This window comes from Camellia sinensis, chromosome 7, assembly GCF_055761805.1.
Source record: "Camellia sinensis isolate YWXY chromosome 7, ASM5576180v1, whole genome shotgun sequence".
NCBI classification, from domain to species: domain Eukaryota; kingdom Viridiplantae; phylum Streptophyta; class Magnoliopsida; order Ericales; family Theaceae; genus Camellia; species Camellia sinensis.
The window spans coordinates 126,306,737-126,317,480 of NC_138967.1; the positions used below are offsets into that span (position 1 = coordinate 126,306,737).

General features: G+C 33.5%; 1 long non-coding RNA gene across 1 annotated transcript; it reads left to right on the forward strand.

The window, feature by feature from the left end:
- Positions 1-2,477: 2,477 nt before the first annotated feature.
- On the forward strand, positions 2,478-10,346 carry LOC145795298 (uncharacterized). The gene is made up of 3 exons (XR_014336020.1): positions 2,478-2,889; positions 4,660-4,757; positions 10,103-10,346. It is a non-coding gene; the product is annotated as an uncharacterized LOC145795298 (long non-coding RNA).
- The last annotated feature ends 398 nt before the right edge of the window (positions 10,347-10,744 follow it).

The window sequence follows — 10,744 nt, forward strand, 5'->3', positions numbered from 1 at the left end:
TTTTCTTTACTCTATTCTTTATCCCATATTCATTTGCTCCATCTATCTGACTCTCCAACTCATTCTCTCTCTCTCTCTAGTCATTTGTCAACTCTTGTTGTTCTCCTGTAACGGTGATGGCAATGGCGATGGTCGATTGTTTTATTTGGCACAGTACGTTTTTTAACTACTTTTTTTCTTCTTCTTTTTTTAGATGATTTTTTTTTTATATATATATTTTGATTGATCCTACCATTCTCTATCTTGCATATTGTGCTGGTGTTACTATATTTGACAATTCTAAGGTTATGGCAGCTAGGACGACGACGATTAATTCTTTTATTTGGCTGGGATGGCTAGTACGGTTCGGTGTTTGACGATTATTTTTTGCATATTTTGGGCCATGTTTGACGATTCTCAAGTCATGCTTTTGCCATCTTTGTCTCTCTCGTTCTATTCCAATCAACAGATCTTAATCGATTAGCTAGAGAATGGAAACTCTTATCTCAAATTATCCTAGTCTATCTGTTCTCTCTTTCACTTTCCATTGTACAACTCATATTTTTTGGAAATGGTAAGAATGTGAGTTGGGATGTGATTGAAGCGAACTCTGGAATCAATCAAATTTTCTTGTGAAATGAAATCAATTTTCAAATTATTCGGTTATATATCAAAGGGCTGGGCTTCCCTCCAGTCCGTAATCAAATTAGAGGGTATTGTTGGATCTGTGAGGACCTACTACAAGTCCCGTTTCGATAATCCGAACCGTTGAAAGTATATAATTCGTCGAGTACTATATTCCTGTAAAAAATCATGTTGATCAGATATCGATAGTCAGATTTCTGATTCCTGTTTATTTTTTGCTAACTGTTTATTTATCAATATCCGATCAACGTAATTTTTTACAGACATATAGTACTCGACGAGTTCTACACATTGAACGGTTCAAATTATTAAAACGAGACCTGTGGTGGGCTCCCATGGGCCTAATAGCTTCTTCCAGTCCAATCACAGACTGGAGGGAAGCCCGCCCTTATATAAAATCATTGTAAATTTTTTATGCTCAAAATTAGTTTATTTTTCATTTTTTTAAAATTATTTTTGTCCCAAAAAGGAGAAAATTATATAAATTTTTTAATTATTTTTAACTTAACTAGTTTTTAAAATTTTTTTTATGCCAGACTCAAATTATAGTCTAATACGAACTAATTGTTTTGCAGAACTGGGCTTGTTCATATATATATATATATATTTGATTAGGCTTTACTAAAAATGTGTAGTAGGCAATTTTTGTTCAGCTGGTAAAAACTTATTTTTCAAATTTCGGCCCAACTAGCCAAATTGTTTTGGGCCATGTTGATAATTGTTCTTTTGGGCTTGACTAAAAATGTGTTCAAATCGATTTTGAAAACCTTTTTCATGTAAGAATTATTAAAAATATTTGTGTAGGCCCTTGAACTGTCTGACCCAAAAAAAATCAAATTTCTCGAGCCTGTCTTGAGCTCTTTGGGCCAACTATTTTTTGGTTTGTTTCAAACTCGCCGGATACTTTGTTTTGGGCCTTGTTTATAGTGCCCAACTTTTTTTGGGCCATGTTTATAGTTGCACATATGCATCTTGTTTATGTGTTGGGCTAACTAAATACCTGTGTCAAATGTTTTCACGCGTGGCAATTGTTGCGAAGCTGACAAAAAAATCGATTTTAAATTTTAGTTTTTCAAATTTTCTTTGATTAGAAATTAAAAATATATATATTAATCATTGTGGAGAGGAACGATTTCAAAAACAGATTATAAATTTCACAATTTAATCCGAATTTATTGTAGCCAATTTATTTTAGTTTTTAGATGCATTTTGATTAGATGCATCTAAAAAGTACCCCCAAAAAATGATTAAAATATATTTTAAAAAATCACTAAAAATAAACAAAAGCTCATATAAAAACAATTTTTAAAAATTCAAATCAATCAGACCCTTAGCTTTTTCCAAAAAAATGTTTTTTTTTTCTGCTTTCTGAGCCAAATTATGTTTCAGTGGAAAGTGAAACCCCTTAAGTATTGCACACCATGTGCACAATTTATAAAAGTGATTTAACAAAAATACGTAAATTAAATAAAAATTCACGCCAATCTATTTAAAAAAAAATTTAATTCACAAAAATACGTAAATGTTCATAAATTTACACAAATCATTTAAAAAAATATATAATTCAAAGTACAAAAATACAAAATAAAAGTATATACATATGGTATGCAATGCACACCTAAAAATTTTTCTATCAAGTAAAGAGTTAGGAAACATGAGTATTTTAACGAATATATTATATTTATTTCGGGTATTTATCTGATATTAAAATTCTTAAATGTGCAAGACATACGATATATAATTTATTTGTATATTTTGTGACTAAAGATGATCAACGAATCATCTGACTAGCCCAACCCAACCTGAAGAGTTTTGGGCAGGCAGATGCGAGTCTGATTTTCTGCCTTTCACAGGTACGGGTCAAGTAGTTGATCTCGCTTCTGAGCTGCACCAACCCGACCCGCTCGTTTTTTTTTTTCTCGAAATTTGTGCGCGCAGCAGCCCCAAACAAAGAAAGGAAATCATTTTGCCCTAACCTTTCTCTCACTCTCTTAAACACCCTAAGGCCTCTTTGGCTTCCTGAAGAGTCGGGGCACCACCAAAGACGAGTCTCGGCATCGGCTCACCGATCATCTGCTCCTCCTCACTGTCGGCGAACACCCACTCTTTGAGCTCTCAACACAACCTCTACACCGCCGCGTCGATCTGCGAAGCCGTCAAGGCGCTCGATTTCACGCCATCGGAAGACGAAACGACCGCCGACACAGGACAAGAGGGGATCGAATGCAGCGAGCAGCGACAAGGGGCGTGGAGCTGCGAGTGGCTGTAATTTCTCCTCTTCTCTTCTTCTTCGCTTCCATTCTCTTCTCTTTTTTTGTATGTGACAGATTTACAATTTCAAATATATTGTGTTCATTTTGTTATGTGTTTAATTTTTGTTTGTTAAATATGAAATATTGTTGTTTGTTAATATGTTTGGGTTGAACCATCCGATTTTTTTTTTTTTTTTTTTTGTATGGGTTTTCATTTTCCTTGTCGCAGAAAAGAAAATCATCCCATACTTTTCTTTGATGGGTTTTCATTTTGCTTATTATTTTGGCTGGGCTATATTGTAGTGAATTATAAGTTGAAAATTTGTAAAGTTTAAACCGCCAAACCGATAACATTTATCTGTCATTCTGTTCAAGCTGCATCCGCCAGCTAAGCAGGCAGATGCAGATTGATTTTGGGCGGATGAAAGATGGGATGCCACCCGACCCAACCCAAATTGCGAGCACCCCTAAGTTACACACTTCTAGGAAAACTTACGACACATTTTATAGGTTAATTTTTGAGATTTTACCCTAAGTTGTGATTTTTTAAATTTTTATAGATTAAATTACGTAAATTTTTGTTTAAGTTATGTGATTTTGTGAAGTGATTTACATATGTTTGTGAGAATTTACGGTAAATTGTGATTTCTCAAACTTTTATAAGTTAACTTACATTAATTTGTATTTAAGTTACGTGATTTTATGACGTGACCTACTTGTGTTTGTGAGAATTTACGTCAAATTGTATATGGTGTGCAACCCCTTCCATATGGTGTATCCTTAAGGGACTGCGCATCAAAACACTTTACTATGGTTTGTAAGTTATTTAATATAATGGCATTCAATTTTCGTTTATAATTCTACCTTTGAATTAAATGTGAACCGTAGGTTGAATCTTAACGAATTAAATTATTTAAACTAATTTTTTACATAATTTCAAATTAAAAATAAATATTTCTTACAAAAATACCAAAATAGGATTTATATTTTTGTTAAAAAAAATTTAATGTATCAACGTATCCGTATCGTAGTAATACTCATACACCTACTTGTGTTTCATAGGTTTAAGTTTAATACAACGTAGGTCTATTTTGAGAAGTCACAATTTTAATCAAAGTCGCAACAAAAAAAATTAACTTTTACCACTATTTTTTTATTTTTGTAAATGCCTCTTTGTATAAAATTAAAAAATGATTGAAAAAAATTAATCCTACAAACAATCTTTATTGTAATTTACGGGAAGCCAATCATTTCACAACACGTCATCCAAGCAATTAAAAGCATATCACAATTAGGGGTGTGCATAATACCGCCGAAACCACCGAAACCGCCAACATCGCACCGAACCGCACCGCCAAGGCAAATTCATTATTATTTGCTAATCAAACCGCCGATTTTTGGTAAGAAAAATGACAAATTCTATTGACACTTTTATCAATCCGCCAGTTTCTATTTTTCTTCCAAACCGCACCGACCCGCACCGCTATTAAATCATGTTTTATAAGATTCTAAATTTTTTTTTTTACTTAAGTTTACTTGTTGTTCTATACCTTAGAATATAGTATTACATTCCTACTCGAGGGAAATTCAAGATGTCAGTAATCCAAAATAAAGTTGGATTCCAATTCACTTTTCAATCTTTTTTTTTTTTGGCCATGTTGCAAACTTGCACCAGCTCACTTTTCAATCTAAATACTTTTCAACAGTAAACATTTTCAATATATTGTAAACCCTGAATGATATTAATTTTATGTATTGTATTTGATCATTGTTGCTTTCACAGATGCTTGTAATGAACTGATGGCATAGTCGTTAATATTATCATGTTGTTGCTACACTTGCTGCATCAGAAGAAAGCTTCGCAAGATGCTTAACATCACGGTATCTCTTGTCTTTTTTTTACTCTTTGATTTAAGTTTTGTAATTTGAATTATATTTTTTATAAACCGCCAATCCGCCCGAACCGCCAAGGTAAATCCGCCATTATTTGCCAACCGAACCGTCGGTTTTTGATGAGGAAAATGGCAAATTCTAGTGACACTTTTATCAATTCACCACCCACCATACGGTTTCTATTTTTCTCTCGAACCGCACCGCCCCACACCGCGCACACCCCTAATCACAATGCTGTACTTTTCTCTCTAAAATGGCTTCTCCATGTCAGTCTAGGTCTTCACCAAGAAACATAGCAAGTTCAAATCTCAACAATCAATTGTCTCTATTCCTTTGCTTGTAAAATAAAAATTTTCTAACCAATAATATATTTGATTTCATTTTGGATTAGATTAAGGTTTGTTTTAAGAAGATAGTTAAAATAAAAGTTAATTTTTTAATTTTTTTTTTATCATTTTATGTGAGAGGTAATGTAACTCAAAATAGATTAAAAGATGTTCCTGAAATAGGCCTAAATTTGAAGAATTTTTTTGTTAAGCTGTGCAATATGGATACTTCGAAAATGTTACCATATGCGTATGGATAAGGCTGCAAGCGTACAGCGTATTCGACATACATATTGAGTAGACTTTATACATTCTTTGATAATTAAGTACTCTATGAGTACTCCGTGGGTACGAGAACTAATGAGTACAAAAAGATATATATGAAAACATCAATGGAACACTACAAGAAAATACACATTTGGGGACTAAATTTTTAGTCGCCAAAAGTGATTTTTTAGTCGCCAAAAGTCGGATTTTAGGTTTTCCCAACTAAATTTTTTAGTCGCCATGTTTGTCACTGGAAAACTGTCACGGAAGGTATGGGCGACTAACCCACTTTTAGTCGCCAAAAACAAACTCTGTAGCGACTAAAATTTTCGTCGCCAAAGCTCGTTTATATTTTTTAAATTATACATTTGGCGACTAAAGTTTTAGTTGCCAATAGTGAATTTTTTTTTTTAATTTATACATTTGCCGACTATTTTTTTCGTCGCCAATACTAAAGCTTTTGGCGACCACCTGTTTTAGTCGCCAAAAGCATATTTAAAAAAAAAAGTTTGAACCTGTGTTGCTCGCAAGTTTCGAACCTGAGACATCACACCACCACATTCCAAACCTTTTGCCAAACACTCCCTCCACTATGCTACAACATCATCACATTAATATATATGCAATATATATTATTTATATATATATATATATATTAACCGCTATTAATACAAAATAATATTTATAAATATAATTTTTTTAATTCAAATATAATTTATGTAAAAAATAAATTATTTACTAAAAAAAAATTTAGGCCATTTTTGGCGACTAAAACCATTATTTAGTCGCCAATTCTATTATTTTGGGCTACTAATTATTTTTTTGTCGCTAAAAAAAGAAGTTCCGATTAAAAATCAGCAGTTTTGGCGACGAAACCTATTTTTAGTCGCCAAAAACGTCCCTTTTGGCTACTAAATTGAATTTTAGTCGCCAATACTCAGTTTTTAGCTACTAAATTTTTTTTTTTTGTAGCCAAAAAGCTTCACTTTCAGCGACCAATCTGTTTTTAGTCGGCAAAACACCTACAATCGGCGACCAATCTGCTTTTTAGTCGCCAAAACCATCACTTTTGGCTACTAAATTATTTTAGTCGCCAAAAACCGTCACTTTTGGCTACTAAACAACCTTTAGTCGCTAAAACCCCTACATTTGGCGACTAAACTGCCTTTTAGTCGCTAAAACCTTTGTATTCGGTGACTAAAGTCTTTTAGTCGGCAAAAGTGTTCAATTTTGGCGACTAATTCCATTTTAGTTGCCATTTCTACTATTTTCAGCGACGAAAAATGAAATTTTGATCGCCAAAAACGCTTTTTCTTATAGTGGAAAGAGGCTAAGGAAAATACATCATTGCAAAAGAGCATATCCTATTTTAGTTGGCATACACTATCATGTGCAAAACCAAAGGCAAAACGAAAATGAAAGAGTTGCAAAGTGCCAACAAACTGCCAGACAAATAAAATGAGATCAAACAATTCAATCCCCAAAAAAAAACCTGCCCAGTACCTAAAAACAAAGTAAGCCTAGGTACACCAATAAAACTAGAAAAGCATAATCATACACCATAAAATCTATCTCAATTAAGGACTAAAAACTAAAAAATAGAGAGTACATGGAATAAAATTGTCAACACAACTTATTTTTCTATAACATCAATTTATTTATTTTTTTAGCTTAAAATTCTTAAAATAGTTTTTGTTTTGTTTTTATTTTTTGGCTCAAAAGACAAAAAATTTTATAACTTGAAATTTAAAAGAACTGTACTATATTTAAAAGAACTTAACATTGGTAAGAAATCTGGCAGTAATCTTTATCGTTTCTGGCTTTCTATTTGCAATACCTATATCTTGAGTGTTACAACAAGAAACTCTACAATAATCTAAATCTACCAAAATCTCAAACAAATTTGATATGATCAAACAAATAATCCTTGCAGCAAAACCAAATAATCGATTTGACACCCAACTGATATGATCATTTACTCAATGTTTTCCTCCATCGTCTTCCCTACAATGGAATCAACAACATTCATTTTCAACTCACCAATTGCTTTCCTTTCTTTTTGGTGTTTGTTTTTTTTTTTTTCGTCTGTTTTAATGTATATTTGTGTGTATCTATTCTTTTTCATACTAAGAAATTATGAAATGCCACTAGGTAGTCAAAAAGCAAATGAAAGCAGTTGAAACAACGGATATCTATTCATAATTATATATTCAAACAACACTAAGAAATCTTCAAGACATAGCTCTTTCTTCTCCAACCAAGCTAGTTTCACAAAGCACCCTTAACCTTAAGTTGATCAATGAAAAGAGAGCTAAAGAACAAAACACGAACAGGAAACTCAATCTTCAATGGTAGAGAGAGAGAGAGAGAGAGAGAGAGAGAGAGAGAGAGAGAGAGAGAGGGAAGTAGTATGTAAACTTGGTTTGAGGGCTTTATAATTTATACTGATAAAGATGTTAGTCAAGTGTCTTCCAGAATACAGTTGCAATATCAATCAGGTCCTGTTTGGTATATATGGCGATCCTGGGTTTGTCCCCTTTATGTACAGTGTTCCAGACTTAGGTTCCGTGGAGTTGGTGGTTGTATGTCCTGTTGTCATCCTTTAAATTCCTTATGTCTGAGTTTTAGGATGTGTTGGGCGTGTTTCGAACAGGTTGGTTGAGCCTTAGTCCCTTTCCTTGTTGCCCAGAGTTTTGGTGGTACGCTCGAGCGAGTACCTTTGCACTCGAGCGGAATTGGATGTTTGGTTGTACGCTCGAGTGGAACATTTAACGCTCGAGCAGAGTTTTCACACTTCCAGTATCTGTGCCTCTGCAAAACTTCTGCAGATGTGTTTTTCACGCTCGAGCGGGTTTCCTTACGCTCGAGCGGGTCTGTTGGAGCTCGAGCAGGGTGTTCATTGTCTGTGAAAATATTGTGAGAAGAGAATCTACACTCGAGCGAATAGGTTTTCACGCTCGAGCGAATGTATTTTACTCTTGTGTCTTGGCGCTCGAGCGAGCCTTCTTGCGCTCGAGCGGGTCCAGTTTTTTTATGTTTGACGCTCGAGCGTTATGTTATCCGCTCGAGCGGGAGAGTCGTATTTCAGTTGGCAGCTGTGATATTTTGAATCACTTTATTCTTTCTCTCTTACTTTCTAAAAAGATATTTTGAGAGCCCCTCTCTCTAGAAACTCTCTTCCCTCTAGGGTTTGATCTAGTTAGAGTGCTTCCATTTCCTTCGGCCTTTGTAAAAGTTGTGTTGATCGTCGAGGGCTTCGTTTTGATCCGAAAAGTTTGGAGTTTGGAGCACTTTAGTTTTGGTCTCTTCTCCGTTTGAGCTCTAACTTCGAGGTAGGGATATCTTACTCCATCTTATGAGTTTTGTCTTTGAATTTTGGCATTTTGATATGTTGGGGGTCGTTGGATAAATTTGTGAAAGTTTGGGGTCATTGTGTAATTTTTCAAAAGATGGGGTTTCAAACATATAAACCTTTATGTATGTAATACATTGGAAAATGGACTCGGTGTTGGATTATTGATGAAAATGGAACCTTAGGGTTGGTGTTGTAACTATGGGAGAAAGCCCTAATTGTTGATAAATTAATTTCTATAATTAATTTTGGGAAATGAGAAATTGAATAGGAAATATTCAAGTCGGAAAGGTATGAGATTAAAGGGTAGAGTTGGATTAATTTATCGCTCACCTAGACAAATGTTGATATGTTGTCCATTTGATGCATTTATTTCCTGTTTAGAGATAACTGCTTTGGGCTATCGGTGGAGGATAGTCTTGATTGTTATAGACAATGTATGATGATTAGGCAAACTAAAACTAATCAATGGAATGTGTCATCGAATATGATGGTTGGAATAATACATTAACCTTATGTATTGATTGATTGTGTGTATGATAATTGTTAATATACATTGTATTGTGTGGGAGGAGATGGGGGATGCACTCCATGATTTATTGGAAGATGGGAGATGGACCTCTAAACCGAATATTGTTTGACATTGATACAGCACTACCATGTGTATCATTTGTGAATCATAGAAGTGTTTTGTTTGACATTGATATAGCACTACCATGTGTATCATTTGTCTTGATTGATTAAGTTTGTATATGATAATTGCTTGTATACATTGTATTGTGTGGGAGGAGATGAGAGATGTACTCCACGGTTTATTGGAAGATGGGGGATTGACCTCTAAACCAGATTTTGTTTGAGATTGATACTGCACTAAAATGTGTATTATTTGTGAAATATGGAAGTGTTTGTTTGATTTGATATAGCATTAAAATGTGTATCATTTGTGAAATATGGAAGTGTTTGTTTGATTTGATATAGTACTAAAATGTATATCATTATTATTTGTGAAGCATGGAAGTGTTGTTTCATTTGATATAACACTAAAATGTATATCTGTATCATTTGTGAAGTATGGAAATCTTTTTGTTGACTTTGATACTGCACCAAAAGTGTATCCATTATGAATTTCGAAAGTATTTTAGTGATGAGTTATCATCTTATTAAATTATGTGGCCAAACTCTGGGCCTTGTTTTCAAACTTAAAGTTGGATAAGAAATGGAAAATGAATTGTAATATGGGCATGATTGTCATGAAACTGTAACATGGTATACGTTGGAATACAAGTCTGGACCATCTATCTAATGCTATTTTTTTAGTCATTGTTTATAGTTGGTTTAGTGTATTTCTACTGGGCTGTGGCTCACCCTATATGAGACTTCATTTTCAGGTACAGGTAGCATGCCACCTCCAAGGACGTAGCTTGGGAGACTTGGGGGTGTTGAATTCTTTTGTTGTTTTGTTGTATTAGCCAAGGGCTTTCTTGTATAGAGTTAGCACTCTCTTTTTGTAATCAAGTGTTGACTTGGAAAGTTGTAAGCCCATAGGGAATTTATTTTTGATGTCAACATGCAATACATTCTGTAAAGACTACTCTGATGAAACGTATTTATGCCTTATTCTTTTATGTTTAAGCATGCTATTGTCGGATGATTTATGGGTTTATTTTGAGGGTGTTACAGTATAGCTGTTAAAATAGATTATAGATTATAACTTAACAAATTATAGATTATGATTTTAATCAGAAGTTGTTAATCTGTTTGGTATAGCTGTTGGATTATAGATTTAAGTTGATGAGTAGTGTTTGTTAAATAAGCTGTGAAGTAGTTTTTTCAATTAACTTTTATTTTTTATTATTCACTATTAATCTACATTTCTCATAAAAAATAATAATAATATTTTATAGTCTATTTGGGTCTTTTTCTATTTTTAAAAAAATAAAAAAAAATCTAAGAATATAACCGTGAATTAACATATCCACAATAGAAACTGATAATCAGAAGCAAGGGATGAGCAGCTTCTCAGAATAAGT